Source organism: Henckelia pumila, unplaced genomic scaffold, assembly GCF_033568475.1.
Source record: "Henckelia pumila isolate YLH828 unplaced genomic scaffold, ASM3356847v2 CTG_525:::fragment_3, whole genome shotgun sequence".
Taxonomy (NCBI): domain Eukaryota; kingdom Viridiplantae; phylum Streptophyta; class Magnoliopsida; order Lamiales; family Gesneriaceae; genus Henckelia; species Henckelia pumila.
In genome coordinates, this window is record NW_027331857.1 from 1,184,407 (window position 1) to 1,206,967 (window position 22,561).

Below are 22,561 nucleotides of genomic sequence, written 5' to 3' on the forward strand. Positions count from 1 at the left end.
TGTATCTTACAGTCACGAGGCCTGACTTGTCTTATGCAGTGAATAAACAGAGTCAGTTCGTTGTTAACCCGAGAGATACACATCTTCAAGCAGCGTATTAAAATATGTCAAAGGTACAGTTGGACAGGTCTTGTTCTACAGCTCTTCCTCTTCTTTGAAGGTTACTTGTTTTTCGGTTTCAGACTGGGCATCTTTTCCAGATTCAAGACGATCAATTACTGGTTTTTGTATATTCATTGGAGAATCCTTGATATCTTGGAAATCCAAGAAACAACAGACTGTTTCACGATCCTCTGCAGAATCAGAATATCGGTCCATGGCTAATGCTACTTGTGAAGTGGTTTGGTTGTTTTCTCTTCTTAAGGAGCCTACATATCTCTCATCCTCAACCTGCTCTATTATTTTGTGATAGTCAAGCAGCAATTCACATTGCTTCTAATCCAGTCTTCCATGAGAGAACCAAGCATATTGAGATAGATTGTCATGTTGTGCGAGAGAGGATACATCAAGGTGTCATCAAGGTTCTTCATGTTTCCTCAAAACTTCAGCTTGCAGATTTGCTTACTAAGGCTTTATTGTCATCCCAATTTAGATCTTTGTTATTCAATATGGGAGTACATAATATATACTCGCCATCTTGAGGGGGAATATTAAATATGATTGGGCTGTAATAATCAATTGTATCTAGCCCAATTATCTTGATGTTTGTTTCAAAGCCCAATTAATATAAGCTCAATTAGTATAGGTATTGTGTTAGTATAAATACTAGAGAGCTGGGCGGTTATATTCAATTCGAAACATTTGTAATTTCTGATTTCATCAATGAAAATGAGTTTTCTTAGTTTCGAGTTCTAATACGTAATACTTGCTCTCGATGGGTTTAGCATGCCTCGTGCTTCTAGAAATTTCGTTTATTCTTTTAGTTTGCGAAATCATATGTTTCAAAATGATATAAAATTTAACAACATGCTTATATTATATATTACTAGCATCTGTTGTACAAGTACATATACAAATATTTTTAATACATAAATTTTTTATGTTAATTAATTTTTATATCATTTTCAGTAGTGATGAATTAAATATTTAAAGTTTAGATTAAGATTAAAAATATTTATCTAGTTTGTGCAATCTCTAAAAATAAATGTTTATAAATTTTTTATATTCACAAAAAATTCGCATATTAGTAACGTCCTCATAGACGGAAATAAGATTCCGTTATTAAATAGTGACAACGCGTTGTAAATATTTTTTGAAACAAATAAGTATTTTCATTACAAATATTTGTGACAAAAAAAAAAAAATCCATGGTTAATTTGTGACAGATTTTTTTATTCCGTTTCGAATTTGCAACGGAATATGCTATATGTTACACTTTTTTTTTACGGAATTTACTTCCGTACCTAATTTGTAACGATATACATAATTCCGTTATTGATATGTGACGGAAATTTACTTGTGTGTATAAGGTTATAAATAATTTCGTTACTGATTTACGAGAGAGATTCCCGAGTTTCGTCATAAATTGGTAACAGATAATATTATTTTGTCACAATTAAATTTATTCCACGTTATTTTAAAATTCTACTAAAACTTGAAAAAAAAATTTATTTAGTTACTAAAATATGTTAACACTACTTTAGTAATTTAATTCTATTACTTTTAACTCAAATACGTTAACACTACTTTTAGGTACTCAAATATCTCAAAAATTCTATTATTTTATTCCACGTTCTGTCACAAATATGTTAACACTGCTATTAATTAATTTAAAACATTTTAAAAGCAGATAATATTATAGACTTATTACAGATAATTAGTGACTCAATACTATTTAATACTATTAAATATTGTATAGATGATGATATAATTATAATATTCATTTAGACTTTACCATATTAATTAAAATTAGTTATTATAGGGTCTGTATTTTTACTTAAATAGTAATTATTATTATTATTCTTATTATTATATATAAAAATATGTAAAAGCTGAAACAAAAATGTAGTAAGGTTTCTCAAAAACAAAAAAATGTAGATAAGGAACTTACCATCGGTCCAATTTAGAGACATAAACGAACCAAACTAACTCGAAAATATTTGATTTATATTTGAATTTATCAAACCGACGCATATTAATGGCCGTTAAATCTAACGTCTCCTGAGCCTCACTCGCGCTCTATAAAAGCGTTGAAGCCGTTAACTCTGGCGTCGCGCTTCATCTTCATCTTGCTCCATTCACACAGAAAACACAAATCATACGCACGCACTAAACGGTGTCGTTTCAGCAATGTGGCCTTCAACCAGATGCTTGTGTTCTCTGATTCTGCTCGGGTTCCTCTTCGGAGCTCTGGGGTATGATTTCCCATCAGAATTCCGCGAAATCATCTCATTTTCCGCGGTTTTTTTCGAACGATTTTGTTCGAATTTCGAGAGTTTTTTTTCCCTTTCAAGAAGTTGAAAAATTAAGCCGCATTTTCTCTGAATTAAATGCTTGAATTTTCGTTTATGGGTGCAGCACTGAGGAAAACGGGAAGTTGCAGAGCTCCACAGGCTCAACAATGGCGGCAAGGTTAGTAAATTCTCTTAAAATCTCCACCGTCCAAGTGTCTATCTTTCATAAACATCGGACCTCGGCCGTTGGATCTCGTTTCAAATTATTATTCTTCTGTTTGGTTGAGTCAATCCTGCCCGTTTAGACGCGACGTTACGTCAAATCTCAACCGTCTATTGCGTTGTTGCTGGTAGATTCACCTTTTGTCACATTAAATACTACAAAAATACAAAATCCACAATCTTTGCTCAAGTAAAATTAATAGTACTCTTCTCCTCTCAAAAAAAAAAAATTAATAGTCTTTTAAATTCAATGTTTTTATATTTATATGGTCAAGTAAATCCGTAGAAAGTTTTAGATGAGGTTTTGAATTCGAGAATCAATTGTAATAAATTTTTTTTACAACTAAAAAAATATATTAAAAAATGATATATATATTTGAATTTGAATATTATTTAAAATTCCGTCCACCTAATTCTATAAACTTTTGGTTACGCTCGAGCATGTGGTTGGTTCATTCGGATTTCGGTTTTAGGGGATATGATCATGGGAAGAGAAGTATACAATTTTAAAAGGCTTCGTTTTTTCAGGGGAACGGTAGCAAATGCAAGTTTTCATGCTATCTTTTCGTGATAAACCACGATGAATTACAGATTATTTGGAATGGGTATGGGTATATTGGAAATTCATGGATGATATTTTCCAAAAAACGGTCATTAGTATTGACAGTTGGGAGATTAATGTATCTATAGGTGTATGTATATATGGGCAATCAGCCACTGCCCCCCATGGTTGGCTGTGTGATGTGTGTGTTCTTTTGGAGACACACCACGTGAAATTACAAACAACACCTTCCCACATTTATTTTGAGGTTCTTATCTGATTATTTGAAATTTTGTAATTTTTAAACGAAAATTCAAATATCACGTACGTCTTCCACATAAACCATTAATATATATATATATATATATATATATATATATATCATTTTCTGGTTCTTCTATATGTTATTTCTGAAGTGTTTTTCGTCTATGATATAGAAATATTGGCTTTTGAATTTCTTATATGTAAATGGCCCATGGGAATTGGGATAGATTTCCATGCAAATATGAGGACCCCATGTTAAAAATTCTTCCCTGTTTAGGATCATATTCGTCTATTTTTTTATATGATTTTTGATATTGTGTGGGAAATTCTACTTGAACCTGTAAATTCAGTTAACATTCATACACATATATATATATATATACATGCATACGAGTAGCTCATTTGCAAGAAGGTTTTACGGATCCTTGTTCATAAAACGTCAGTTATATCCATATTTACAAATAAAAGTATCGATGACCCAAATAAGAGATCACTCACAAATTTATCAATGAGACTGTAACACATGAGTTTTTGTGTGTGTAGATATATATATATATATATTATATAATACTTTGTCGGTGATTTTATTAAATATTGATTTGGAAATAATAGAATTTTCAGTTTGAATGAGGAAGCTTTGAATGAACATGCAATGGATGATCCAGAAGAAGTTGCGAGATCTGTTGAAATGTGGGGTACTTCTTACTTATTTAAAGAATTCTTGATTTTTCCCATTTGTGCATTTATTGGCCTACCAACTTTTAAAGCAACTTTTTTCTTAGAGTAAAAAAAAAAAAAAAAAAAAACTTTGTTTAGTTTCAAAAAATCTAAAATTTATGTGTCAGCTGTGATCCGCATAAGCGGCATGAATATGATCAACTTAGCATATGCAAATATTTCAGGATATTTACTAGGTGGGGAGAGTTTGATGAGTTGCTATTTTTAGGTTATATCCCAATCATATATGCAAGGGTTCGCATCTAAAATATAAGTAATAATATTGGTGGTGTTAATGTGTTAAAACAAGAGTCATTAGATAGATCGTTAGGATAATATTTTTAGGGAAGATTAAACTCAACCGTAGGAGAGATGTTTGTTATAACTTTTAATTAATTTTTGAACACGACTTTTAATTAAGTTTCAAACCCAATGATCGTCTTTGACTTGGTTAATGAGACCCTACTCTTTGGGTAATATTCAAACCATTCATCCAAGGGTCTACGTTTCAACACATGTATAATTAATATTATAATGTTGATATAGTAAAATATGAGTTGTTAAATTTCTTATTAGGGTAATACCTATAAAGTAGGTTAAACTAAACCCTCTAACTTCGGAGTTCGTGTCAAATGGACTATATAAGTGATTAATAATTCTCCTAAGATTTGAATGCATTTAATGGATGTTAATTATTGGGCCATTATCATTAAATTACTTTTTTGTTGCGCTCATGTTACTTGCATATCAAAAATTATTTTACTGACATCACACACTATCTTATAATTGGTTTCCATATTTTATTAATCATATAATAAGAATATTTCGAAATTTAAATAAATATCAATATTTCTCTCATTAATGAGAATTGAATCATGCGGGTCATTGTAAGGTCCCGTATAGGTTCCATTGTCGAGTTAATGCACATGCCTCCCAACTTAGATCCGTGTTTTGCGCTCTTTGAATTCTCTATTTAATAATAATAATAATAATAATAATAATAATAATAATAATAATAATAATAATAATAATAATAATAATAATCATAATCTAGAGGATGTATACAATAATTATTCTACAATAAAATCTGCATAGTTTATTAATTAGTTTTGCATGAATGAAATATTAAATATATATACTTTATGATCGTTAAGTTTAAAGTTGGAGAACTTGATATATTCTAAATTTTTTTTGAAAATATACTCATAAAGTTCATTTGCCCTCCTTTCTTCCTTTAAACTAGTATAATGTTGGAACAAGCTTTAATTTGTCAACAGAGGAGAGACATGAGTTTGTCTCACGTTAAAGCAAAATCTCCAGTACTCTCCCATTGTAATAATTATAATAATGTTGATCTGGAGCTAATTTTTATTGTATATAACAATGATTATAACTAATGTGATCTTACTATGACGAAGACATTTGAATTGCCCATTACATAAAGATAATCCATTCTTTTAGGTTTTATCTGATTCTAGCTAGCATGTGTGATCCAACAAAAAGTTGGCAAAAGAATGTGAAAGCTTTTAATTAAGTTGTGATTGGTAGGAGAGTGAGATGATCGATCATGACATGCTGTCATGCATGGGATGCATGTGGATATTCGCATGTGACTTACATCATCCAATATGTATGCCCAATCCATGACAAATCAAGTGCCTCCAATGTTACGTTACTCTTGTCAAAACCAATAATACACCGTGGATTTTATGGTTCAATGAGGATAATGCTGAAAATTAAAAAAAAAACAAAAAACATCAATATGAATTGGATGAAAAAGTAATGGATGAAATTTTAAAATATTTTATTAATTAATGTTATCAAATGTTTTGAATGTGTAGGGCCACACATAACAGTACAATATTAAGGAGGAAACTTGGATATTTCTCATGCGTGACGGGCAACCCCATCGATGACTGCTGGCGTTGTGACAACAACTGGCAGTTGAACCGCAAGCGGCTCGCGGACTGCGGCATCGGTTTCGGGCGAAACGCTATAGGTGGTCGTGATGGTGCATTATACGTCGTGACAGATGCCGGCGACGATGACCCGTGAACCCTAGACCGGGCACTCTACGTCATGCAGTTATACAGGATGAGCCTCTCTGGATCATATTCAAGCGCGACATGGTCATAACATTGAAGCAAGAACTCATCATGAACAGTTTCAAGACCATCGATGGTCGTGGTGTGAACGTGCATATCGCGAATGGGGGATGCATTACGATCCAGTTTGTCACGAATGTCATCATCCACGGCCTCCACATCCACGACTGTAGGCCGACTGGGAACGCCATGGTGAGGAGCTCGCCTTCGCATTATGGATGGAGGACTGTGGCGGATGGGGATGCCATTTCCATCTTTGGCTCCAGCCACATCTGGGTCGATCACAATTCGCTCTCCAACTGCGCCGACGGGCTCGTTGATGCTGTTATGGGATCCACTTCCATCACCATATCAAACAACTATTTCACCCATCATAATGAGGTATATATATATTGCTTGTTCCCTTGATGAACATTTTCTTCGGTTTTTCCGGCATAAGACGAGCCCATTTTAGACTCTTATTGACAGCATCTTACATCCCTGAAACAGGTGATCTTGTTGGGACATAGTGATTCTTACATGAGAGACAAGCAAATGCAGGCAACTATTGCATACAATCATTTCGGGGAAGGCCTTATCCAGAGAATGCCTAGGTAAAATTTATTGTTGAATTCGAATTCGTGTGAGTAATCTTGTTTTACGGCTCATTGGAGTCATGTAATACTTCCTTAAAAAGTGTCAATATCAATCAGGCAAATCTAATAAAACAATATATAAGTTGAGAATTGTAACTCAAGAAGGCTTTCTTGAAATTTGTTAAAATTTCAGATGCAGACATGGATACTTCCATGTGGTGAACAATGACTACACTCACTGGGAAATGTACGCCATCGGCGGAAGCGCGGATCCCACCATCAACAGCCAAGGGAACCGATACCTCGCACCTTTCAACCCTTTTGCGAAAGAGGTACAAAAACTCATGTTATATATAGTATCACAAACTAAACCATGCTAGCTTATTAGAGAAGATTGATAGACCGTTATATATATTCAGGTGACAAAACGGGTCGACACGCCCGAGGGTAGATGGAAGGGATGGAACTGGAGGTCAGAGGGTGACCTTTTGCTTAATGGAGCCTATTTCATACCCTCTGGAGCAGGGGCAGGAGCTCATGCCAGCTATGCTAGAGCTTCAAGCTTAGGGGCCAAATCTTCCTCCATGGTTGGGTCTATTACATATGGTGCCGGGGCCCTTGTGTGCCGTTCAGGTCGCCAGTGCTGACAGCTATAGCTATTTTGGATTTCCTTTACCAGATACCATTTTTACCACTTCAAAAGAATCCCCATATTACATATCTATTGTTTGTGTATCGTTCATTAATCGAATTCATGGCAAGTGTACATTTTCGCGAAAGGGCGAGAGTTTCCCAGATCATTGTCTTTTGCATTCGAGTGTAACCATTAATTCTTCCACGTCCTCGGCCTGTTCCGGTTGGAAGAAAATATAGGTGCGGAAGCCTTGTTCAAGATCTCTATAGAAACTATAAGATTTTGTAATTTGTTTCTTCTACATTTCTTGAGTCATACAAACTATAAATAGTGTGTGAAATGTGATAAGTCGAGTTCAAACTTTTATGTTAGAATATCTTAGTATGCTAAGGTTTATCCCCGTCTTAATTTTCCTTTTCCCCATCTTTTTTCTCTTATATATGCTAAAAAAAAAAATTTGGCAGCACTTTGTGAAACCGTTGATTTTTACAAAACTAACCCCATCATCTTATAAAAAAGGTTAAACAATAGGAGGGAGAGTGTGCATTTAATATTTTCCTTATTTAATTTAATGGATAAGATTTATTATTCATTGATAATGTTAATGATTGTTAATTAACACATGTCAAAGGAGTTAAAGACAAAAGGTTGAACAAATTTGAATTGAGGACAGCGACCTCCCCTGCCTCGGTTGCCGGAGTTGCTTTCTACAATATTATAATATGAAATAAAATATTGATTGAGAAATTTAGGTAATTTCCCCATTTTGACCCTACATTTCCATCTTCATGAATATGCAAGAAGTTTTTCTCATATACTTAAGACATGATTGGTACATTAGAATAAAATAAAGAAGGAATGAAAAATAGAAATGAAATAGTATTTTTAATCCATTCCAATGATTGGTATCGAAAAAAAATGAAAATGAATGAAATGAAATTATTTTAATAATCAAATATTTTTAAACAAAAAGAAAAAAATAATTACTACTCATATGTGTTGTTATTGTTATTATTATTATTACCATTATTAAATAATAAATTAATAAAATTATAAAATTATTCTATTTAATTTAATTTAACCTATATATTAATATGAATAATTTTTAAAATATTTTTTAATACAATAATAATTTTTAAATAATAAAAATAAATAATTATTATAATAATAAAAATAATAATATAATTATTATTATTTTATTAATATTATTTATAAAACTAATAATAAATAATATAATATATTTTTATTATAATGATAATAAATAAATAAATAATTTTTTAACTAATATTTTATAAATAATAATAATAGATAAATTTATAAATCATAATAATAATAAGGATTTATATGTGATAATTATTATTATACGTAATAGTAAAATAATTATATAATAATTTGTTGTTTTATATGTAATATTAATTATTATTTTTATTTTTATTATTATTATTATTATATATGGTTATATAGATTGTTAGAAATAAACTAAATATAGAAGAAAATATTTTACAAAAATAAAAAAAAAGAGAGTGAGAATGATCATTCCATATATTTTTGGATGGAACGACCATTCCCATTACCATGGTAATAGTCATTCCCATTCCAGGGGTCATACCAAACATAGGTGAAAGAAATATTTTATTCCTTAAAATTCTCAAGTTTTAAAAAGATTTTAATTATTATCTTTTGCCTTTCTTGAACATGAAGTAACTTTTACTTAAGTTATTTATGAAACGACCCTACTACTACTTTAAATTAAATTAAACTAAATAAAAATACGGATTTTCAAAAAAAATCAAAATATCAAAAAAATTTATTAAAAATTTCGGCATGACCTCTCTGTATATATTACAACCAACCTGTCTCAGACAGCAACCAAAATAAAATTAAAAAAAATAGACGACTGGCGACACAAAAAACTAGACCGAGACAAGAACGAGGCCCAAGAGAGAGGTTCGACATATCAAATATCCACAAGATTTGAAATCTAATGTTTACATGCCCAAAAACAATGCTATCAAAACATCACATATACATTTGACAACTAAGCAAAATAAATGCTCCATAACATACAAATTCTAGTATCTATGCGGAAGACGAGCATAGGTCGGAGGGATGTGTTGTGCCCGCATCGCAGTCCACTCGATAGTCTTGCCTCTCGATCTCAATGAAATACACCTCACCTGAAAAAAATAAGTGTAGTGAGTCTAAAAGACTCAACAAAAATATGGGGGGGATAACGAGTACTACGTAAATACAAGCACACACAAATTAAAAATAGCTTGATAATAAAATACTTTGTGCCCTTCATTTGAATAAAATGTACTTCTAAAATGAGAGAACATGAATATAACATATGCATGACTAAGTCATTTATAAACAATGTAACTGCATAAACTGTACTTGAACGTAGTCATAAAAACTGTGAACTGTAACTGTGAACTTAGATCCTTGATTGTGACTCTGTGATTTCGATCATGATCATGACTGCAGTGCACTATGCCGCAAGGAAGTCAGGACATCTCCCAACCCGTCTTGCCCTATGGGTGGTAAGGAAAGCCAAGATTTCTCCCAGCCCCACGCATTACACATGAATAGTTGGTAAGGGAAGCTAAAAGTCTCCACACTACAACAAAAAATCTAAAAGACTACGGTGGAAAAACGTAGTTAAATAGGGTTATAAAACCGATTTTAAATGCTATATAGCTAAAAGTGCGCTCATAGACCACGGTTTAAAACCATAGTCTTTTACTGTAAAAGACTACGGTTTTATCGATAAAAGACTACGGTTTTAAACCGTAGTCGTATGTCGTCAATGACTACGGTGGAAAAACGTAGTTAATTAGGGTTGTAAAATCGATATTAAAAGCTATGTAGTTAAAAGTACAATCATAGACTACGATTTTAAACCGTAGACTTTTGTCGTAAAAGACTACGGGGTAAAACCGTAGTCTTATGTCGTAAAAGTTGTAGTCTATTATTGTAAACCACAACGGTTTTAAACCGTATTCTTTTATCGTAAACAACTACGGTTTTAAACCGTTGTCTTTTATATTAAAACCGTAGTCATTTGTTGAAAATCCGTAGTCATTTGTTGAAAAACCGTAGTCATTTGTTGAAACTGTAGTCTTTTGTCATATAAATCTTAGTCTTTTCTCTTCAAACACAATGGTTTTAAACAGTATTCTTTTGTCGTTAAATACCGTAGTATTTTGTAGTAAAACACAACGGTTTTAAACCGTATTCTTTTTGCGTAAAAGACTACGGTTTTAAACCGTTGTACATATATTAAAACCAAATCCAACGCGCATTTAACGATCAATTTACAAAAAATAGTTGTCCATAATATTTAAAACATCATAAAATGTGCAATTAGTTTATCAAAATTACGTACAATTTCTTCAAATTGGTCATAATCTATGTACGTACCAACAACAAAAACACTAGTCATAAACCACAAACGTTCGATTAAATTAAGTTTAAAAACATCAATTTAGACGAAATGATTGTACCAACAACATTGCACAGACAACTACTCCTCTACTATATCAAGACAGCACAAAAGATCTTCTTTCTCTTTGGGACGTAGCGAGGCTTCAAAAATCAGACATCACAAAACAAGGAATAAGCCTACAACATAAAGAAACAAATGTAGACCACTATTAATAAATTTATAACGGCAGCAAAACTATGGAGGTAATTGAAGACGGAATCCAATAACCCTCCTTATTTAGTCAAAAAAAATAACCCTCCTTATTAGAGAATCAACTCGTTACAAAAATATACACATACCTGTATCACATCCCATTGCACATTTTTACTTCATTTTCTTCCCTTATTTGAAGTAAACAATCTCATCGCCCTTAATATATACATTGATACGAGTTGATTGATGTATGAGATGGCTTAAGAAATCCAACAATATCAACTAAATTAAATGCTTAATAAAACGAAAAATAAACTTACATTTTCACCACATATTTTCAGTCCTCGTCACCACTACGATGACTTAGGGAATCCAACAAATAGACAACGTCTTTGTAAGGTTCAATGACAGTGAGAATCCAACGAAAAATTCGCACAAACACATAATTAGTATGACAAAAAATTCAATAATTTTCAAAAATTCAGTAGAAAATGGTATTGTACGTAATTCTTACTTACCCGAGACTACTTGGCACCAAAACCAACTGATTTAATGATGCACCACTCAGTCTATTTGCTAAAAAACTCGCTCTCATGTTCAATCGTTCAATTTTACCTGTTTTGTCTTGTGTAGTTTTTTGCAAACATGGGATACTATGTGGATTTACAAATATGAATTTATCACTTTTTTTTTCCTTCACCAGCTTTGTATAAAGATGCCTAACATTTCAAATAAAAGAAAATATTATACTAAATGTGATAACAATAAAGTTATGCATCATCATATACACTAATATTAAGTTACAAAAAATATTTATGTTGCTGAAAGACTTACCATATGTAGGCAACTACACAATTTCCTGAAAGTGACTCGAAGTGATATAAAGGACTGATGTCATCAATGTGCAAATTCAGCTCATAATCATCTTCAAATACCCCATGATCTAAATGCAATGGTAATTTCTGGCCATCACAAAGAGCATGCTTACAATAACAATACAAAGTACGCACTGATCTTGGCACACTTGAATCCCGCGGCTGGTTGTTTTCGCCATGAGCAGTTTTCTTCATTTTACGCTTCTAATTAATGTAATCGTAAACATGTTATATAATTGCAATACTAAATAATTTCTTCATAATTTACACAAAAACATAATTTCACATGTACCTCTTGTCGCAAGACTATCAAGTGTGTTGGCCAAGCCACATGTGTACCCACGACATCACCGACAAGTTCACATTCATGGGGAATCGGAACCGGCAAACGTGCTAATTTGTGTAATGCTTCATCAATGGATACACGCATTCAATTCAATGGTATTGGAACACCATGAAGAAATTTATCAGGTCCGGCCATTGACCTCAACAACTGTTCCATAAGCAACAATATTTGTGCCAGACTCCAATGTCAAAACAACCAGTTTACCCTAGAAAACAAATAACGAGGTCAAAGAATGGTACTAACTCTATGTTTCACTAATATTAAGTAACATATATAGCGACAAGTGATTAAATACCTGTAAAGCAACAGATTTGTCCACAACTTGCATCTCAACGTCATCCAACTCATAATTGGGCAAACTATTTCAGTTTTCAAAAAGGATTCTTTCAGTTGTTGTAACTTCACCGAACAGCTACCTTTGTCATCAATCTCGTTGTCCCCAGCACCTTTTTTGTTCATAAATGCTTCAAGTTTTTGTATTCTTGAATCTTGTTCTAATATTCTTGCATCTTGTTATGTTATTCTTGCACCTTGTTCTGATATTAATTTCCTAGCCTCCAACAACTTCTTCTTTTGCTCAATAATAAAATCTCTGTCAACATCACCACTTTTCCATGTTTTTCCAATATTAAAATATAATGTTGGAGTGATATGACCTCCAACAGCCCTCACACGCCCACCATGTTCGTTTGATTCGATTGCTTTTGTGAGGATATCTTTTTTTGCCCCTGTCATTTTCCGTGTACCCTCACGCTTTTGATGTATGTAATCATCCTGTCTTGGAATTGAAGAAGAAATAACTACTATACAATTTTCATTGAAAGAAAAAAGAAAAAAATAGATAGTGATGTATTGCAATCTCACAATCTTGTCTACTGTCATTTGCAAAGCGTTTCCTTCAAATTTCCCATCTTTATTTACTCGTCCTTTCTTCCAAATAATAGCTCTGTTGTTGTCATCATCATCACATAATTCATTTTCCTACAAAAATAACGATCAAATGATATAAATCAAACTAGCACTGGAACATTAAAAATCAACATCAAACGCATTTTTGACAACACAATTTTCCAAACCACAAATTTTGAAAACTTACTATTTCTTCTGCATAACGTGCATATCCTTTCCTAGCAAGGCGGTGGGGGTACAAGTTCTGTTTAATTCTTTCTTTTTGTTTCTCACTCAATTTCTGTTTAAGTAAAACATTCAACATATAAATTTTATTTATTCCAAAAAATAACAAATTATCAACTTACTTTACAAGTAAAAAAAAAAACTTACAACGAAGTCATCGGACATGCGACTAATTGAAAAAGTAGGTGCCCGGTTAGCCAACTTGTGGCTAAGGGCTTTTATGACTCTATGTATAAACAATCTTTGTTTAATATAATTTACATTCAATAATGGCATTTTCTTTGTCTTTCTTCATATTGTTATATTGTGATATACTATTGTTGTTTTGATAAAGACCTTGAATATACTATAGTGTAAGTAAGATGAGATAGTGAATAAAGAGAGATAACTATTATGAAACACATCTTATAGTCACTGTATATTCTAAACAGTTCCTAGTCAATTGAGCCGTCCGCTAATAAGGATAAGGATCGCTCGAGATTGAGACTAGCATTTGTGATGCCAAGTACCACGTTTCATTGGTAATGAACATGGAGATGTTAAAAGCATGCAAATGGATATTCATATGATGAATGATCGAACTACCCTATTTGGACTTTCCAAGTGGTTATCACTTATCGAGTGGATAAAGTCCGCGGTTTTGGTTGTACACCATTAGTCCTTACTACTTGAAACATCATTGAGACTCTATATGCTAGTACTGTACTTTGACTCGTTTACCGACTCTATTGGGGTCATCAGGTGTCGGGATTGGGTACAGTTACGACACATATAGGAGTCGATGCTTTGTTGTCAAGGATTCACCACATACTTGCGAGTGTGGATATCCTATGCGATCTGAGGAGATATTAGTGTGACGAACCTCTGGCCAGAGTACATGATGTTTTTTAGGTTACTCGGTTTTCCTAGTAACACATGCGATGTCACTGTTGTGGAATTTTCTCGCAAGTGTACGAGTGTCAAGTTTTAGTATAGTGAAAGAGAGAGTGTCGATCCCACAGGGAGTAAAACGAAAAGATTCAATACTTGTAATTAAAATAGTCTTAATTTTATCTAGAAAATCAAACTTCGAGAATTTTGCAGAATAAATAAAATAAATAATGAGAAATTATCAAGCTCACACACACACAAATTTCAAGGAATTATCAATCAGAGAAAAATAGTCCAGAGGTTTTGATTTCACTTGGTCTCGATAATATTCAATCCTAATTAATCTATTTTATGAATTCCCTTCGATTAATAACCAAGAACACTTAGATTATTCTATTCCCCTCTCCCGAGCAACAAATAGAGTGTATCAACTACAATTCGATTTCAATATCCCTATTAAAAATCTAGATGTAGTGATATGTGTAAAATGATGTTCCTTAAAGGTTCTATTAAAGCTATATACTCTCCCGAGCTATATAAACAATTAACAGTGTAGTTCCTATTGATCCTACTCAAAATCCCCTCTCCCGAGCAATGATTCTAAGTAAATATAACAACTCAATTTATGACCAGTAAATTAAGAAGACATTAAATTCTAGAAACACAATTAATCTATAAAAATTCAATTCATTAAAATCAAAGATTCATGAATATGTCTCAACCAAGCTACGTCAACCTCTAGACTAGAAAAGTTTAGTTCAATGCTCGAATTCAATAAAAACCACATCATGTTTAATATCTCAAACATAATTCAAAAATCAAAAGAAAATAAAAAGAAGAAACAAAGCCGTAGTCTTTCTTCCGTGTCCGGTCGAAAAGTCTTCGTCTTCGTTCCAAGCAATCTTCAGTTCTTCAACTCCAAAAACTCACAGAAGTGTTCTCTCGAATATTGTGTGTATTGGTGGCTGATAGATCCTTTTATGACTCCGAAAAATCCCTTAAATATGACCTAACAATCGTCCAAAATAATACCAAAGATATCCCCAAAGTTTCCATAAACAATCGGACTCTAATATTCCAAACAGACGACGGCGCGGGCGCGCAGGAAACAGGGCGGGCGCGCTCTCAATTCGCAAAACAAACTTTTGAACATTCTTCAATGGCGCGGGCGCGCCTAGGGTCAGCGCGGGCACGCTCTCAGCTCGAATTTTCTTCTTGAGCTCTTCAGTAACAGCGCGGGCGCGCCTAAGGATAGGGCGGGCGCCCCTCCAGCTCGAACTCAGCCTTTTTCTTCTCTTTTCCAACTTTTGAATTTCCTTGTAAACTTCCATCTTGTAAGCTTATTTCCACTTGAACACATCGAAGTCCATAACTTCCTACAAACACAAAAACAACAACAATTTCACGCAATATCTACCAATAAATTCCAAAAGTCAAGTAAAACCATATACAAATTAAGTGCACAAAATGCACTTATCAGTCACTATTTGATCTTCAAGAAGTAATGCATAGTTATCGAATCTCGAACGACTCTCGATGCACCAATGGTTGTTGATTCGATCGGGATATTTGGATGAAGGGACCGTACTGTACACTAACCAAAATCTACTGGTTCTTGCAGGCGCTATCAGTGATACCTAGGGAATCATGAGGCGATGTTGCTAGGCGCTCTTACCATGATTCGATGGGTAAGTCGGAAATTGTTGTTTCGAGTCACAAGGAGTTGTGAGCCAACGACTAGCTGTATCCCTGAACCATTGAGGGTCACACAAGTAATGGATTACTAAACCCCGTTGAGATAGTTAAATTTAAAGAGTTAAATTTAATGAAAGAGAACACTACAACAAAAATGCTCAACCACAACACTTAAAAGACAACGTTTTTCACTAAAAGTGTTGTCTTTTTTAAAAAGACAACGCTTTTAATGAAAAGCGTTGTCTATATATATTTTATTTTTATCAAAGACAACGCTTTTTATAAAAAGCGTTGTCTATAAACATTTTTTTTAGGTCAAAGACAACGCTTTTAAAAAAGTGTTGTGTATGAGCGTCTTTTTTCGATGTACAACAACACTTTTTAAAAAGCGTTGTAGATAAACCTATTTTTTTTAAAAAAAATTAAATTAAATAAATAAAACTTAAAATAACCCTTCACGTTAAAAAATAAACCCAAAATCCCCAAACCCTTGTCGCGATGCTCTTTTCCGATTTCTGATGCTCTTGTGGTTACTGAGCTTGACGAAGACCTTGACGAGGGACATCTTCTTCGCAGTGGCTGTAAGGTCGGTCACTTGTTCCGTCGGCTACGTTGTCGTGCTCCGGCATGTACGACAGGGCTCACCGCCAGACGAGCGCCACACCACGTCGAATTTGAAGATTGTGTAGTCCAGTGCTTCGAGTCCGCAGTCCAAAACAGGTGGGCTCGTAGTGTTTTGAGGTGTTTTGTTCCTGATACTTTTAGCTTCGCATTGCACCATGAATCTATGTTTTTGAATCTCGTTTCAAAGCCATTTTTGTGACCAGTTTTTTCGTAAATTCAGTGAGGAAATCTTCAAATTTATGACTGATTTCAGGTGGATAATTAGGGCTACTCAGTCGTGAGATGTGGTGTTCGAGATTAGGAGAGTTTTGAACCTACCCAACCTTTTTTTAGCAATTTCCGACAACGATTTGAATTTTTCCGTTGTGTATAGCCATCTGCTCTATTCCATATTGTTGTATTTTGAGTTAGGATGTTTAAGAGTTTGATTTAACCTGTAGTGTGAAATTTAGTTCTTTTATGTATGATATCTTGCAGTGTAACCGATCCGTGCGTGATCCTAGGAGTCTCCATGTCATGGTGGATGGGTCGAGTGCTCTCCACTTCATCGAACAGTGGGCGAAGATTGCACGCGGCCCAAATCGGTACAAACATCATGTTTTTTATGAATATTTACAAAGTAAAATTTTATAATTTGGGTCTGTTTGGGTACTAACACTACTTTGTATTGTAGTTCAATTACAGTGTGACTGAATGCGAATGTTGGTCAATGTGCGTGTATGTTTTCTAATCTAATGTTTATTGATTGCAGTGAAGGCATTGAATGAAATAAAAGCATCACTTGGATGGAGGGTAGTTTACGCTTGGGTTGGTGATGACCCTTGTGGAGATGACAATTTGCCTCCATGGTCTGGTGTCACATGTTTCGTTGTTAGTGGGAGTGACTATAGAGTTGTTACTGAATTGTGAGTTTATGGTCCCTATACTGTTTGCTCAAGAACATGTTATTTCACAGTAGCTTCAAATAGTAAAATTATTTCATTTATTGTTTAATTTTACCGTCTCATGTGGTGTTTTCTGCTAACTGTCAGGGAAGTTTATGCTGTTTCCTTGGTTGGTCCATTTCCAATTGCAGTTACAAATCTTGTGGATCTTACGAGGCTGTATGATACTCCTTTTTCTCCCCCTGAAACTGATATTTTGAGTTTACTTCTTCTTGGCTTTGAATGAATTGTATTCAAAAAACGAAAACCATTTTCAACGACCTCATGTAAAATGATCTAACTTACAATAAACTGAACTAAATAATGCACTTCTGAAGACATCACGACATTACAAGAAATTTAGAGTTACATTTACTTTGGATTTTCCAATTTTCACCTCTTTGCATTCTGAATCCGCATTACTTGTGGCAGGGATCTACATAACAACAAACTGACTGGGCCAATTCCATCACAAATCGGGCGGTTGAAGCATCTCAAGATCCTGTAAATTCTTTTACTTTCTAATTCAGTAAGCTTTATGTTTTTAGTGTTTGGCCGTGTGACATAAGAATAGTACATTTTGTCTGGTACATAGATTAAATGATGCAAATGTGTAGGCATGTGAAATTTAAAATATGCGCAAGAGATTCTCAAGTTGAGATGTTCATATCAAAGTATGGCAACTCTATTTAAGTGATATATATAACGCTTGATTTTATTTGCGTAATGATATGGATTGTGGCATTGATAACTTGTTCTTTTACATCGTTGCTTTTTTTCCTTTCGTTAAGTGTTCAAAAAATTGCCAGTCTAAATTAGTTCCATGAAAGATGACCCAGTTAAGAAGCACTAAGAGAGTCCAGTTGGGTTTCTTCTCTTCTTTTTCTTTTTTTCATGAGTAAAATGTTCTCTCTTTCCTGAATTACTTTTTTATTTTGTGGTTTTTTCCTATTTTCACTAGGAATTTGAGGTGGAATAAATTTCAAGATGCTATTCCTCCTGAAATTGGTGAACTAAAGCAGCTAACACATCTGTAAGTGATATATTTTTTTAGACATTTCAAATATGTGGGTACTACTTTCGCATAAAGCTTACTTTTGCGCGTTTGAAAGACTAATATATGAGTCGTGTGCAGCTATTTAAGTTTTAATAATTTCAAAGGTGAAATCCCGAAGGAACTTGCAAATCTTCCTGAGCTTTGTTATCTTCTACTACATGAGAATCGTTTGATAATTGGGAGGATCCCACCTGAATTGGGAACTTTGCCGAAGCTACGCCAACTGTAATATTACGTGCTAATGACTTAAGATGTGCTATTTGTTGCTGTTTTCTCCATTTACCTATTCTCTTTTTGATTATTTATAGGGATGTTGGTAACAACCAGTTGATTGGGACTATAAGAAAACTTATTCGTATTGAAGGATGCTTCCCAGCACTTCGTAATCTGTATGCTTTGCTAATTTAACACTAATTTGTTTGACTATTGCGTTGATTTTGCTAATTTCAATTATCTAGGCTGTCTTTAATGAGACCAATATGTTTTGATGTTATAGTTAACTTAATAACAATTACCTTACCGGGGGCATTCCATCACAACTTGCAAATTTTATCTTAGTGAGTTTGTATTGTAGTTCAATTGCAGGTTTAATTTTGTTGGTTGATCTGTGTAAGCAATGCGACAGCTAGGTAGACAACCATGTGCAAAATGAATGAATCTTCAGAAATCCAACTCCATGATATTCTTGCTACTGCAACTATTGAAACCAGAAATAAATCAAGAGATGATCATTTTTTCAGACCAGTACTGCTCTGGAATGAGGTATCATCTTCATTTAATTTATCCCTTTCTAGTTTTCCATCACCAAAACATTATTATTTAAGCTAGCTAGAGCGAGTTCGTTGATGAAAATTGAAGAGCCAAAGCTTGAGTTTTGATGATCAACCAAGCACATGCAAACACTCCCATTTTAATTTTATACACAAGCTATTTAATTTTCATGAAATATATATATATGTTACAGTAGTGGAAATTGGCTTCTGGGAGAGACCAAAACGGCAAAACCTTATTTTGCATTTTAATTATTTAGCATCACAACATAAATAATGATCCATATTAATTCTTTAAGAATGTATTCGATCTCCTAGTTAGTTAATTACCACCCTGTCTCTTATTTCAGCATTTAATATGATTATTAGTTACTGTTTCATGTTCACTTAGCATCTCATGGCTTCATGTGCAGGATATTGGAGGGGCACAAAGATACCTTCACTCATATTAAGCATAAGAAGGTACAAATAATAAAGTTGACCAGATTTTCAATCACTTAAAATCTTGTTTTGTATATATTCTCATGCTTACGAACTTCTGCTTGGTTTTTGTGATTTCATTGGGTTTTCCTTTTTTCTCTTCTCGTTGTGTAGGTATTTTTCTTTTGCTTCCGAAATGTTTTTGTTGCATTACACTGCTATTAAATGTGAAATTTACAAATTGTTTGTTGCCTACTGTTATAGATCTATCGTTGTTCGTTGTTGTTTCAACTTAGGATGTGTTTGGGTTTCTGTAAAACCTGATTTGTGCTTTGTTTTGTCTACTGCCACATGATGTGGGGTTCTTTCACCCCCCCCCCCCCCCTCCCCTTTTTATATGTGCATTAGATTTAGCTGCAACACAGGTGATGCCATGGGGATGAACATGGTTTCGAAAGGTGTTCAGAATGTCTTAGACTGACTTGAAAATGATTTTCCTGAGATGGATGAACATTAATGTTTGGATGGTGGTGTAATAGCTGTACTTCAGTCCTTAATCGATGACGATGTAAGAGATTTTCTTTCCAATGGAATTACGAGTCAGCAAATTCAGTTTTTTTATAATATGTATGTGCTGAATTTATTTTGCAAAATACATATTCTGAAAAATAATTTGGTGTCCCGTGTATTGTGAAAGATGAATCTTTTTATACGGCAAGCTGGGCGTGTAATATTGATGGAACTCCATTTTTGGTGGCTGGAGGACTTAATGGAATTATCTGTGTTATTGATACTGGCAGTGAGAAGATATACAAGGTAATATTTTGTTATGTAGTTAATTGTTTGCCATCCATACTTGTTGATTGCTTCCTATAGAGCATAGACTATATAGTTGGAAACAGGATAATAATAGGTAAAATAAAGAAAATTTAGATCCATTTCCGGTTTTCAGGTGGATACATTAAGCTTAGATTTAGTAAAAAAGTAGTCGAGAAACATTAAGAAATATTAGTTATGTTAATGTGAGGCCACAGTTTTGATTTTACCTGTTCATGTACTAGTGTCATGCGAATGAATGCGAACCAGTTAACATGAGGTGTATTTTTTGAAATAAAGTAATGAATAACCTTTGCTGATCTCAAAACATCTTTTACGGTGACACTATTTGGAATCTAAATTTACTTGAAAACAAATTTTGTTTATACCTCCCCATCCAAGTAGTATAAGAATATTACATTTCTTTTCCTTTTTCTCTGTGTAAAGATCGATTAGGCATGTAAAGGAATGTAATGCTTTAGTTTTTTTCTACTTATATTTTACGGAGGGCTTCCATTGGCAGTACCTTGACGTAAGTGTGTCATTAAGTTGTCTGTTATCAGCCACCTACCATTTTCCCATCTCCAATCTTGTTATTCATGAGCTTGATTTCTCTTTAATTTCCTACAGTCTAGCGTACTCAATGAAGAAAATGATGGCTGACAAGGCCTTGGTATGTCATTAATTATGGTTCTCTGTCAGGCTTTGTTCAGTGTTGATATTGTATTCTTCAAAAAATTGCTGATACAAATTGATCTACAGGTGCATAGGATTTCAGCTTGTGAGACTATGGGATCAGCAACTACCATTTGCAGTGATAAGACAGGAACTTTGACATGACCGAGATGAACATGAAGAATTCGATTATTTGTTATATTTGAATGATTTTTGTTATATTTGAATGATTTATAATATTGAAAAATTGTATATTAGATTTAATTTTCAAATATTTTGAATATTGAGTGATAATATTCAAAATTTGTGAATTAAATTTTTTTTTTGTTTTTTATTTGAGAAAAGACAACGCTTTTTAAACGTTGTCGTAGGTGGAAAAAACGTTGTCGTTACTAAAAACGACAACGCTTAAAAAGCGTTGTCTTTTTCAAATATCACAACGCTTTTTATGCGTTGTCTTTGTTCAAAACGACAACGCTTTTTAAGCGTTGTCTTTTTAATCATATTTTATCTATAAAATCCAATTTTATACATAAAATCATATTTTACTCAATATATCCATAAGATCATATCTTATCATCAATTGTACCAAAAATAATTAATTTCAAAATTCAATTTAACGGATAAAATATTTAAATTTTCCAAAAATTCAAATTTATCCAAAAATCAATTTTAAAATTTTCGGACTCGAACAATTCGATCCGACGCCTCGTGGATCAATCAAAAACAATTTTCGATCGGACCAAAAATAGAATTTTAACATATTAAAATTTAATTTAAAAATTAAAAAAAAATTAATTTTTCCCGCGGGCCGCCCGGGACATTCCCGGGCTGCCCGCGCCCTAATGGGGTCGGGCCGGGCAGCCCGGCTGCCCCTAGGGCAGCGCCGAGCGCTGCCCTGCGCAGCGCCGTGAGCCGCCCTGTGCAGTGCCTAGCGCTGCGCAGGGCAGCGACCATCGCTGTCCCCCCCGGGCAGCGATCCAATCGCTGCCCCCCCGGGCAGCGATCCAATCGCTGCCCGGGTTTTTGCCCGAAATTTTTTTTTTTATTTTTAAAATATTTATTTTGTTTCAAAAACCGAGGCTTAAAAAATTTTTGTACAATCGATTAATTTAATCGCTTGATCTGAGCAACCTGGCTCTGATACCACTGTTGGAGAACGCGGCGATCAGATCAATCAGGATTGATACCCGGTGCAGCGGAAGTTTAAAAATTTTATATGGAACGATTCCATAGTGGGTATCAAAACCTTACGATTAAATTGT

The 22,561-nt window shown here is 33.7% G+C and overlaps 2 pseudogenes; both read left to right on the plus strand.

Moving 5' to 3' along the window:
• The first annotated feature begins 2,061 nt into the window (after positions 1-2,061).
• Positions 2,062-7,847, plus strand: LOC140873005 (probable pectate lyase 8; annotated as a pseudogene).
• A 587-nt stretch (positions 7,848-8,434) lies between these two features.
• LOC140873082 (uncharacterized) lies at positions 8,435-21,461 on the plus strand (annotated as a pseudogene).
• Positions 21,462-22,561: the final 1,100 nt, after the last annotated feature.